The sequence below is a fragment of the Sapajus apella genome, unplaced genomic scaffold (genome assembly GCF_009761245.1).
Source record: "Sapajus apella isolate SASKATOON/1434 unplaced genomic scaffold, GSC_monkey_1.0 scaffold32, whole genome shotgun sequence".
In the NCBI taxonomy this organism is placed as follows: Eukaryota; Metazoa; Chordata; class Mammalia; order Primates; family Cebidae; genus Sapajus; species Sapajus apella.
This window is the reverse complement of record NW_022436972.1, coordinates 15,766,770-15,778,266: the sequence shown is the minus strand read 5'-3', so window position 1 is coordinate 15,778,266 and position 11,497 is coordinate 15,766,770. Positions and strand designations below refer to the sequence as shown.

The window sequence follows — 11,497 nt, the reverse complement described above, 5'->3', positions numbered from 1 at the left end:
AAAAAAAAAAAAAAAAAAAAAAAAAAAAAAAGAAAAGAAAGAAAGAAGACAGAGTATGAAACTTGAAATAAGGAAGAAGAATGGCTGCAGTTTTCACTGTCTCGCAAGAGCATTTTCTAAAAGACGTACCCAAAGGCGAACTGATTCTCTAGGGGAATGTATCTTATTTTGACATACTTTTGTTTTTAATTAAGACTCAGACTCTATGAAATGACATGCTAATTTGTAGGATTTTATTCAGTAGTGATGCAAGTGATTTTGGTCTGGTTAAAAAAAAAAAAGATGACTTTAAAGGTTATACTTTTATTGCCAAGTGTAGTATTAACTAGTGTTCTGTCTAATCTAGCAATCTTATTCTAGCATTCATTCTCAGATGCCTGCATATATTTAGTTTCCCAAATACTCTTTGCACTGGTTTTATCATTCTGCTCATTACCTCATTAATGAATTACATAAATATTTGCCACATACTCATGTTTATATGCAAGTCATAGTTATAACTTGAAAAAAATTATGCTTTGAATTTCCTTCCTGCCAAAGCAGCCAGCATAAATTACTGTGTTATTCATTTCAGTGACGTTTTTGTGGCTAAGCCATAGAGGGGCCAGGTGATGTCAGAACAGTTAAGCATGAGATCTACACTAGGAAAAAGTAGAAAATGGCTTTCTGCCAAATATAATTATAGAACAAGTTATTTTATTTTGAAAGAAGACTGATCAACAACACAATAACAAATTTAGCTTATACATATGTTCATGCATTTTAATCCAATACAAGGGCAAACTATTCCTCTGGGTTGGTGCTTGGGCTGAAAACTACCAGCCTCCTCAGCTCAACATGCAAACATCAGGCCAGGAGGCTGAAGAGACCTCACCGTGTGCTTCCCAAAAGGCATAGTAGGGAGACTGGCCTCACATAGGTCTGCAGTTGCAATAGAGGATATAAATAAATAAATAAATAAATAAAAGGCAAAGTTTCCATAAACTCTGCATTCTCATACCCACCTGCAGCCAAACCTTTTAAATGTGGAGATGTGTCCGTTTCTTACAAAGGGTTTGCTATTATGGTTCTGCTCTGTGCTGGAAGAGTGCAAATGACTATGGAAAGCAAGCCAAAGAAACAGTCCCTGCTGATTCCTTCCCACTCAGGGGGATGCGTGTGTGCATGCCTGTGTGTGGGGGGGATGTTACTATACCATACAGACATATAGCCTGCCATTTTAAGTGTCCCAGAGATCAATTTATTCAATATTTTGGTGAAGAGAGGTGGCTCATTTAAAGGGTTAGTCTCTAAAGATTAGGAAATTATTCTCAAGGATGAAGGTAATATATTTTGGTTGCCTTCGAAATCCCAGGTATTCCTCAAAGACAGACCAACATGAATTAATCAACGCCTCACTGAATTCTGCAAAATTTGTTTTTTCTTCTGTCCCATGTGAAAGTGAATGTTAAGATAAATGGTTATTTCTAGACTAAAATTAAAGGAAGTTGAGAAAAGCAAATGATGTATTTCAGTGAGTTCGTAGAAGGCCATAGGGAATTCTGTTAAAAGCCTCCCCTACAGCTTAATCACTGTCACACTGCAAACTCTACCTTGATAAAAAGAAAAATTTTAAACTATGGCCTCCCTTAATTTTCTCCATCTATGCGTGGGAGCTCTCCTGTGTGAGTTTATCTGTTTGAATTTTACTCTGAATGATTCAATCAGCCAGTGTTGCACCATAATTTGGTACTCCTTTGGCTAAATGCAAAGGGTTGGTGGTCTCACCCTGGGTGTATGCAGACACCTCCCTGGCATTGTTACATCACTCTGCGGAGTCAGGGGATGACAAATGAAGAAAATTTCTCTGCTGAAGTTGGTGAGGCCTCTCCATTTCTAGGAAATCCTTCTTGATTTTGTTCTTATAATTTTACGCATCTCCGCTTTTCATGCAATCTTTGTATTTAAAGTCATTCAGTCTTTTAGACAAAATTGGCATACAGCTTTCTAATGGGGGCTAGTGTTTTGAATTTTCACATGGATGCCGTCATATTTCAGGAATAACCACAAGTGGTTAATTCTGTAATTCTTCCAGACATTTTATTTTAAACTTTTAAACCTGAGGAAACCATGGTCAGTATCAATAAATGTTTATTGAGTGTCAGCTGGGTATGAGTCCCGTCCCTGGCACTTTAACAAGTCTGCTCTGAGTGGTCTGGGTTTCCAAGATGTTCCATTACCTGGTTTGGGGGTCAGATATTTCCCTCAAAGAGGTACTCCTTGTTTCCTGAGTTTTAAAATTATTTTAAGTTCCCAGTTTTTAAAGCCATTATCTGTGAGACAAGAGTGCCCAGTAGTTTTCATTTACTAGGAGCTTTCTGTGAGCTAGAAACTGTAGTCAAGGGTTTTACATGCATTTTCTAATTTTATTTAATCCCCACACCAATCTACTGAGTTGGAACCCTATTTTTCTGAACTCCATTTTAGAGGTAAGAACACTGAGGCTTGCTGAGAACATGCCACCAGCTCCAGTGACAGCCAGCGTGGAATCCAGTTTAAGTCTGGGTTGTCTGATTCTGCAGCCTCTCTGCTACCTCATGTGCAGTCTGCTTTTTGGTGGCCTTTTGTTAATTCTCCCTTGGTGCCATGGTATTTCAGAAGTTATATGTCATTTAGTTACACATTTTATACCTTAGGAAACCAAGTCTGCATCAACAGTTACTAAGTATTGACTGGCCCTGCACTTCATATTTTACGTGTCTGTTTTGCATGGTCAGGATGTGCACATTATTTCATTAGCTCATTATTTTGGTCAGATGTATTTCTACAGGGGACTATAATAATAAAAACTAGCTTAAATACCCGATTATTCTGGCTATTTTGTTTAAAGATGAGAACAGCTGGCAGTTTCAATTCCTCAAGTGCTGAAAAACTGTGGAAAAGAAAAACCCTAAACCAGCTTGTTAACAAATGGCTCAGTGAGTGGATCAGCGGATCGTGTTCTCTCTGGCTCTTTCTGGACGTCTTCTGTGTGTCTCCACAGTCTGGGTGAAGTGTGATGCGTTGCTCCATGGAGAAACCACCGTTGAAAGGATAAACAGGGATGACAGAATAAACAGTGAATCCCAAGTGTGGGGGAAGGTTTGCAAGTCAGGCTCCTTTAACTCGCATGCCTGGCCTTCTGGGAATGAGCCCAAAGTTCTCTTTTTGGGAATTGGTGTAAACGGCTTATTGCAGCCAGTTTGTTTGATTTCTCATTGACTAGTGCAGGATCCTGGGCAGGCACTAGCAGACTGAGGCTGCCTTTGGGGGAGCCTCACAAACTGGGCACTGGTCAGTAAACAAACACATGTGCAAATGTGCTGAGGGGAGGGGGGACCCGGCATGGCCTAATGGAAAAGAAAAGAATTTATTGTTGTTGATCATTATGGCTTCCACCTCCAATTCAGTGACACACTTTTCTAAAAAGATTTCCATTCTTTCGTTTTTGTTCTTTCTTTTTCTTTTTTTTTTTTTTTAGTTCTAGGGTTCGCGTACAGGATGTGCAGGTTTGTTACATACGTAAACATGTGCCATGGTGATTTGCTAGATTTGCTGCACCTATCAACCAATCACCTTGGTATTAAGCCCAGCATCCATTAGCTATTTGTCCTACTGCTCTCTTCCCCTAACCTCATGCCCCAATAGGCCCCAGTGTGTGATGTTCCCCTCACATGTATCCATGTGTTCTCACTGTTCAGCTTCCACTTATAAGTGAGAACATGTGGTGGTTGGTTTTGTCTTCCTGCATTAGTTTGCTGAGGATAATGGCTTCCAGCTTCATCCATGTCCCTGTAAAGGATATGATCTCATTCCTTTTTATGGCTGCATAGTATTCCATGGTATATATGTACCACATTTTCTTCATCTAGCCTGTTATTGATGCGCATTTGGGTTGATTCCATGTGTTTGCTATTGTAAATAGTGCTGCAGTCAACATATGCATGCATGTATCTTTGTAATAAAATGATTTATATTCCTTTGAATATATACTCAGTAATGGGATTGCTGGGTCAAATGGTATTTCTGGTTTTAGATCTTTGAGGAATTGCTACACTGTCTTCTACAATGGTTGAACTAATTTATATTCCCACCAACAGTGTAAAAACAAAATATATACCACATTTTCTTTATCTGGTCTATCATTGTTCGGCCTTTGGGTTGATTCCATGTCTTTGCTATTGTGAATAGTGCTGCAGTGAACATATATGTGCATGTATCTTTGTAATACAATGATTTTTATTCCTTTGGGTATATACCCAGTAATGGGATTGCTGGGTCAAATGGTATTTCTTGTTCTAGATCTGTGAGGAATTGCCACACTGTCTTCCTTAATGGTTGAACTAATTTATGTTCCCACCAACAGTGTAAAAGTGTTCCTAAGATTTCCATTTTATGTTTGTCAAGCACTCTCTCCTTGGAGGAAGTCTAAAGGCACACACTGTCCATAAGAACAGAACAATTAGTGCTGTTAAATAAGTAAGTTGGGTTGAGATTGTGCAAGACAGGGAAATGGAAGAGGCAGTTGATGAGAGCTGTGAAAGGAAAATGGCAGAAGAAACCTTGCATGCCCATGATGGGGCCACTCAGCAGTGGAAATAGAATAAAGAGGGACCCATTCTTTTTCAATAGTGCTACTGGGACCTGGGCACATGTTCTTGCTGAGAAGAGCCACTAACATTATCTGGGAGTGAGTTGAGCCTTAAAGTCCTTATCTGTGCAGCCTTGTGCTTTGAGCACTTTCTAGATGGTTCAAGAAGGTTGTAGAACTAATTCATAATTTCTGTAGCAAAACAGCTGCCTTTTGGAGCCTTGGTAGTAATATCACAGAGCTGGGCTTGAGGAAGAACAGAGTCAAAGACAGGGACGTATGTGTCTCCTGGACTGCTTTGGAAAACTCAGGACAGTGACACTGGCCCCCAACCATAGACTGCCAGTGTGCACTTGTAACCTGAACTCAGACAGATACGCTGACTCCCAGGATGGGTGTGTCTTGTGTTAATGGCACATAATTCAGCCCCTCACTGAAGCTTTCCTGGAAATCTGACCATGGACTCCATGTGGACTCAGCCCTGGAACTCCCTGCCTGAGAGTGCAAAATGCCTGTTTTAGTGTTTGTTCATTTGCAGTAGTCAAATGAGCCTCCATCCTTAGGGCCTCTGTTCCTTCCTCGTGTCCTGTGTTTCCATACTGCTCCTCTTCAGGTGCCATATGTGAGACTCATAGGGTGATCCCTGACATTTACGGTCCTCAGCAGTTGGGTTTTCCCTAGCAGTAAATGGAAGGGAATCCTGATTTCTGTTCACTGGGAAGCAGAAGTGCAGCTGAGAGACACTGAAACTCTAGTTCAAGTCTTGCAGGAAAGGAAGAGAATAGCAAGTTGAGCCCTGGCTGACTCAGAGTCCTTTATCGTATTGAGATGTACACATTTTTTGTATTATATCACCTGAAAAAGCATGAGGTTTCCACTGTGACGTTTATTTTCTTGGCCTTGAAACCTAGAATATTGAGAATGTGGCTATTAACCAAAGCCTCCTGAACTGAAGGAAGTCTTCTTACACAGTGTGTGAAAGCAGAGAGGAGCTGTTCATTGCAGCCTTTGAAGATCACCTTTTAATTTTCCCCGACTTCTTATTCTCTGACAATGTGCTTCATCCTTTTTTGGAGGAGTTTGAAATCAGTACTTCCTACTGCCTTTATCATGGCCTTAGAGAAGTTCTCCTGCTGGATCTAGATGGGTCTCACATTATGAAAGGAGCACCAGGACCCTGTAGGAAGGCCAGGGCTCTATTTATTTGCATTTGAGGTGGCGGCCGTGGAGGAGAAAGATTCAAAACACACAAAGTTATGTATGAATTATGATGTGATATGTCCACTGGGCAGCACTTCAAAGTTTGTTTTCAATGGATTTTCTTCAGGGGGCCACACCAGCATCCTCCAAATGGGAGTCTGAGGATGCTTCCCATCTTACATCACTCACAGATCACTGCCAGAGCAACAAGAAACAAACACCCTAACAATTTACAGTTCACCCTCTTTGATGTGAGGTGCAGTAGGGACACGAAGCCCAGGCCTCTGAGTAGGATATAGTCGGACTGGCACAGAAAGCAAACTCTTTCTCCAAGAAGAAGGAAAACTACACTAGCAAATTAAAAATATTAGCAAGCCTCTACTCAGATGCATTTAGCTTGATTTGGGTCAAGGTGGGTGAAGGGAAGAGTAAGGAATTCAAACAGGCTGTGCCAAGGATTTGCTGGACGTGTTCTTTAAAAAAAAATGCTGACGGGCATTAAATTAAGTAACAACTGCAGATTACACAAGGGTAAACACTGCTGCTAATGTTTGACTGACAGCTAACTGAGGGCTCTAAGTGCCTCCAGCTAATTTACAGATCGCGCCAGTAACAGCCCCAGGGGACTGGGGCTGCTGAAGGTAGGGGATTCGTTTTATAGTCAGAAGCCACATTTTTAAATTTAGAAAAAAGAAAACTAAAACTGTAGGAACTGATTTAGCAACTTGAGAGGGAGAGAGAAAGAGAGGGAAAGAGAGGGAGAGAGGGGAGGGAGGAAAGAGAGGGAGAGGTGTAGGGGGAATGAATTGAATGTCTTTGCTGGGCTTGGGATAGAAAAGTGGCTAAGAAAAAAACAGCGAAAAACACGTCTAACTTTAATAACTCTTCCAGGATGAGAGAGTGTGCTAGGGTCAAGACTTAAGTGTTCCTATAAGGTAGGGGTCTTAAATCCAAGACTGTGCCAGGGGCTCCATCAACCCGCAAATGAAGGGTTATAAACTGTCTCATGTTATCAAATAAAATTGATTTAATTTTGCAACATTTAGCTTCAAGTTAAAATTTAAATATACAGTAAATGATTTTTAAATTATAGTTCCTCTTCAACATAACCTCTCTTGACACAATTTTAAATGCTTTTTAAATAGGATGTATAGATTATTTAGTAACATAGCAGTTGATATCCTTAGATTGGGATTTCATCATGTATTTTAATTTACTAAGGCTGGGATGACCATAATTGCCTCACAATTCAATGGAACAGAATGGGCTACTTCAGCACTTTTTACTGCATTTTTCTGTATAATATGTAAAAGTCACCCCTCAACACACACAGGCTATGTTTATGAAAGCAAGGCTTTAACCCTTGCATTTTTCTAGGTTTGAATAATTTTCTTAATAAGGAAAAAAATGTTTGCAAATTTGCACCATGATGTTGGCATGTCACTGTGAAGGAGGAAGGACTGGCCTGCGCATCAGGGGTGGAGTCCTGTCTGTTTGGTGTTTGCAAACCTTGAGGATCCTTGTGGAAGCCCAGTAACTCCAAAGACCCTGTTTCCTCCCAAGTTGCTGCCTCCTCTCAGGCAAGGGCAAACATACCTGCTGTGCTAGGCCAGTCTTTAATATTAGAGTCTCAAAAACAAACAGTGGTAAGGTCTGGATAACATCGTTATATACTTCTATGTTTGTCCAGATGAAACTTAAAATGCTAAAAATGCCAGGAAAATTTCTCTTAATTGCCCTGGATTATCAGGCTGGAGAAATGGTTTGGGCGGGTACGTTCCAGCCTGTTAAATCTTATGCTAACTTTACTGATACCGGTTCTTGGACTCTGGCAGCCTATTCTGCTTTTCAGCATTCTCCAGAGCTGCTCCCAGCATGCTGGAAACCAAACTCACTACCTGAAGAGACAGCCGTAACACCAAAACTTTTGCTTTGCTAGAGGAGCCAGAAGAGAAAAATAGTGCTGTTGCATCCTGACTCAGTTGACTCACTTTATGACTTTATTGTCGGATCCCAATCTCGATGGCTGACCTGACTGAGGTCACCAGCCCCATAGGACTATTTTAAAACTTTGAAAATCACACGGCATTTTCAGTTCTTGCCACTTATGAGTTTGTGCAAACATTCTGATGAGTAATCCTTAAAGTTACATTGCTTCTTAATATGAAGGTGTGCCAAGTTCTAGCAAAACTGAAAAAACAAGTGGCACTTCAGAGTGACCAGAGTCAGTAAACATTGTTTAGTACCCTATCCTCCATATCTGATGTTAAAAACAAAGACTAGGAACACCCATGCCTACCAGGTCAGTTTATTTGTAAAAATTGAGGAATGTCTAAAGGGGACTGAGCTTTTATGTATGGAAATGCTTTGTAATTGAAATAATTTCACATTACAAAATTTTTTGTGATTTTTAAAAAAGTGACATAAATTGATGATCGTAGATACTGTCATACTGTATGACCAAATAACTCGATTGTGATGATCTGCCATTTCCTTTCCTTGTCTTTAACAAAAATATGGCTGTAGGTTAGATTTAGCTAGCTTTTGGTTCTTCCACTTTAACTTGAAAGATGAAATTTATACGGTTTCTCCGAATCCCAAATCACGAGGCTGGGTAATGGCAAATGGTATCCTGATAACAATCATAGCTGGGTTTTTCTGTGTAGCTCTTCAGTGACTGCTCTAAACAACAACCCGAGAAGGCAGGCTCTATTGTTATTCCATCGCATGTTTAGGAAGAGAGGCACAAAGAGACGTCAGGCATCCATGGTCACACAGCAGTTGATGGAGGAGCCCAAATTCAGCCTCACAGCCTGTTTTTATCTAGTTCTGGGCTCTGCCACCGAGAGGAAATGTCACCACTCTTTATTTTCAGGTTATCAAAGTACATATGCACACTATATAGCTCCATGGGACTCTGTAATCTTATTTTGGCATGGCAGACCTTCACACTAGAGTGGAGGAGGAGGGACTGAATTTCTTGAAGTCAAATCGAACTCCATTCTTCATCGTGCCTGAAGAACTCATCTCCTCCTACAAATTAGAACACACATTTTGTTTTTTAAGAGTGGACTATTTTATTGGAAAACAATGGTAGTGACACTTAGTTTACTATTAATACGTGTCAGAAGTTTCCCAAAGTACTTTCCATTTCTTTTTCATTTTATTCTCACACTATGAAGTAGACAGTGTTATCATCTCCGTGTTACAGATGGGTATACTGAAACACAGATGAGCCATGTCTCTTACTTCAAATCCTCTAGTTAGAGGGACACAGAGATGGGCTAACGGCCAGGCATCCTGGTCGCATGGTTCGTGCTCTTAACACTACATCGTCTTTCCAATGAGTTGAGAATTAATCAGGTGATTTGAGGGTTAGCAATAAGATGATTTGGGCTGAGTTCTATCACAGCTGATAGAATTGGAGAATTGGCCATTTTATCATTAACAAGGGCAGTGTTGCATACCGCCACCCCCACCTCCCTGTTCTGCCGTTGTCATCACAGAACATTCCGGAAGAAAGATCCTAGGTGGATCTACAGAGGCTTGTGTTGTTCTCCAAGCATCTCAGACTGTGTGATATCTAATGCTTACTTCTCTTTTCTTTTCTTTTTTTTTTTGAGACGAAGTCTCGCTCTGTCGCCAGGCTGGAGTGCACTGGTGCGATCTCAGCTCACTGCAACCTCCTCCTCCCGGGTTCAAGCAATTCTCCTGCCTCAGCCTCCCGAATAGCTGGGACTACAGGTGCACGCCACCACGCCCAGCTGATTTTTGTATTTTTATTAGAGACGGGGTTTCACCGTGTTGGCCAGGATGGTTTCGATTTCTTGACCTCGTGATCTGCCCCCCTCGGCCTCCCAAAGTGCTGAGATTACAGGCGTGAACCACCGCGCCCGACCTGCTGTATATACCTTGGTTCTCCTGCCTCAGAATAATGAGCCCAATAACAATAGCCTCTTTTTATTTGTGGTGCTTTCCAGTTTACAAAATGACTTCTCACACTGTGTGATGTGAACCTCACTATGGTTCTATAGGCTATATTCAATCTTCACTGTAATTGATAAGGAAACTGTACCTTGGAGACACGCAAGGCCACAAAACTGGTCAAAATGGGCCGGACATAAAATCTGGCTTTATACTCTCCTGTCCCCTACTGCTATTCCCAAATCCTCCTGCAGTGAAAAATCACCTCTGGTAGCAGCCATTTCAGTGAGAGTCGAAGCACTTCACAAAGCCCTCTCCTTGTTCCTTGGAACAAGTCTCTGTGAAGTGGTCCAAGCAGCCACCAGAACTGGCTGGAGCCCACCCACATATCCTGCCCACATTGTGTTTTATGCCTGAATTAACTTGCCATGTAGACATCTTAACTATAGTGGTTGAGGATATTGGAACTACTAAGATGAAAGAACACCTAAGCCCCTGGTGGGTTTCTGTTACACTGTGTAGGTCCATAGCACAGACAGGGCAGCAAAGATAGCACTCTGTGCAGAGGAGGAAAGTGTGCTTGCAATGTACGGGGCCTTGGCATCCACCTCTCACAGACAGAGAGAAGTGCTGCTTTTTCCTAGAGAAAAGAAATGAACAAGACCTGTTGATAGTGAATGAGTTGGGTCCCCATGCTCCCCTTTCTCCACCATGCCATCCAGGTGGGATGCTGGCACAGGGAGGATTAGATGTCTGGCCTATTTACTCATTCCAACTTACAGCCCACAAGGATGGAGCTTAGCTGGAGGCTGAATACTGGAACCCCACCTGGGAGAATTTCAGAGTAGCCTAGGCTGTTTCCACAGGTCTGAATCTATGACCTAGGGGCAGGCTCCTAGAACAACATATTCTTCTATAATGTGACTGGCTGGCTCTACGGTGTCCCTAAGTAAAGCTAACATCCCCTGCTCTGATCAGGCAGAAAGAAGGAGAGGAAGAAGAGAGAGGAACTGGACAAAACAGATGCAGTAAAGGCCTGTAAAAGGAAAACTCATGAAGCCCTTCTCTGAAGAGCCTTTAAGATGGAGTTTACCCGCAACGTACTAGCAGACACATATGAGCAGGTTAACATCCCTAAAATAAAGCAGGAGCCAGTAATAACAGGGTCGGACAACAGAAAGCTACAGCTGGTAAGGAAGTCAGCAGTACCACACCATTAGATACAGCAATTACTGTAGATACAGGGTGGAGTCCCCAGCTCTGTAGCACACACACTCAGGCTGGAGAAACAGGCTCTGCTTCTGGGAAAGCATTCTCCACCTGGGGTACATGTCCCTGGAGCCTTAAGAAGCCTTTGCAAAAAAAAAAATTAAGCATTATCTCTTCTGAGTCCCCTATGCTGGGTTAGAAGTTGCTTGCCTAATTATTGCATGCAGCTGGAATGGTCTTGGTGCAGGCAGGGATCTAGGCTGAGGAGGATGGGCTGTGTGTGTGTGTGTGCGCACGCGCGCATGTCCTGTAGCAGAAGCTGCAACTTTGCTGCTTGCAAAGCTGTTGTGCGACAGGGTGCTTGCTACTGTGACTAGGGCCCCGACTTGCAGATCTGCTTGTCATCACTTACCCTTTCTTGGTGGTTTGGGCATGTACTGCTTTGGGGGAACAAACAAAATTTTAAAAGTTCCTTAGTTTGGCAGCAGCAGCCAATCACCTTCCTGCCTATTACCCTCCTCTCTTTTTTTCTAAAGTAGTCAAATGCCAGTTTGT

The 11,497-nt window shown here is 41.9% G+C and overlaps 1 long non-coding RNA gene across 1 annotated transcript; it reads left to right on the top strand.

Moving 5' to 3' along the window:
• Positions 1-4,327: 4,327 nt before the first annotated feature.
• Positions 4,328-6,848, top strand: LOC116562388. The gene is made up of 2 exons (XR_004273912.1): positions 4,328-6,450; positions 6,701-6,848. It is a non-coding gene; the product is annotated as an uncharacterized LOC116562388 (long non-coding RNA).
• Positions 6,849-11,497: the final 4,649 nt, after the last annotated feature.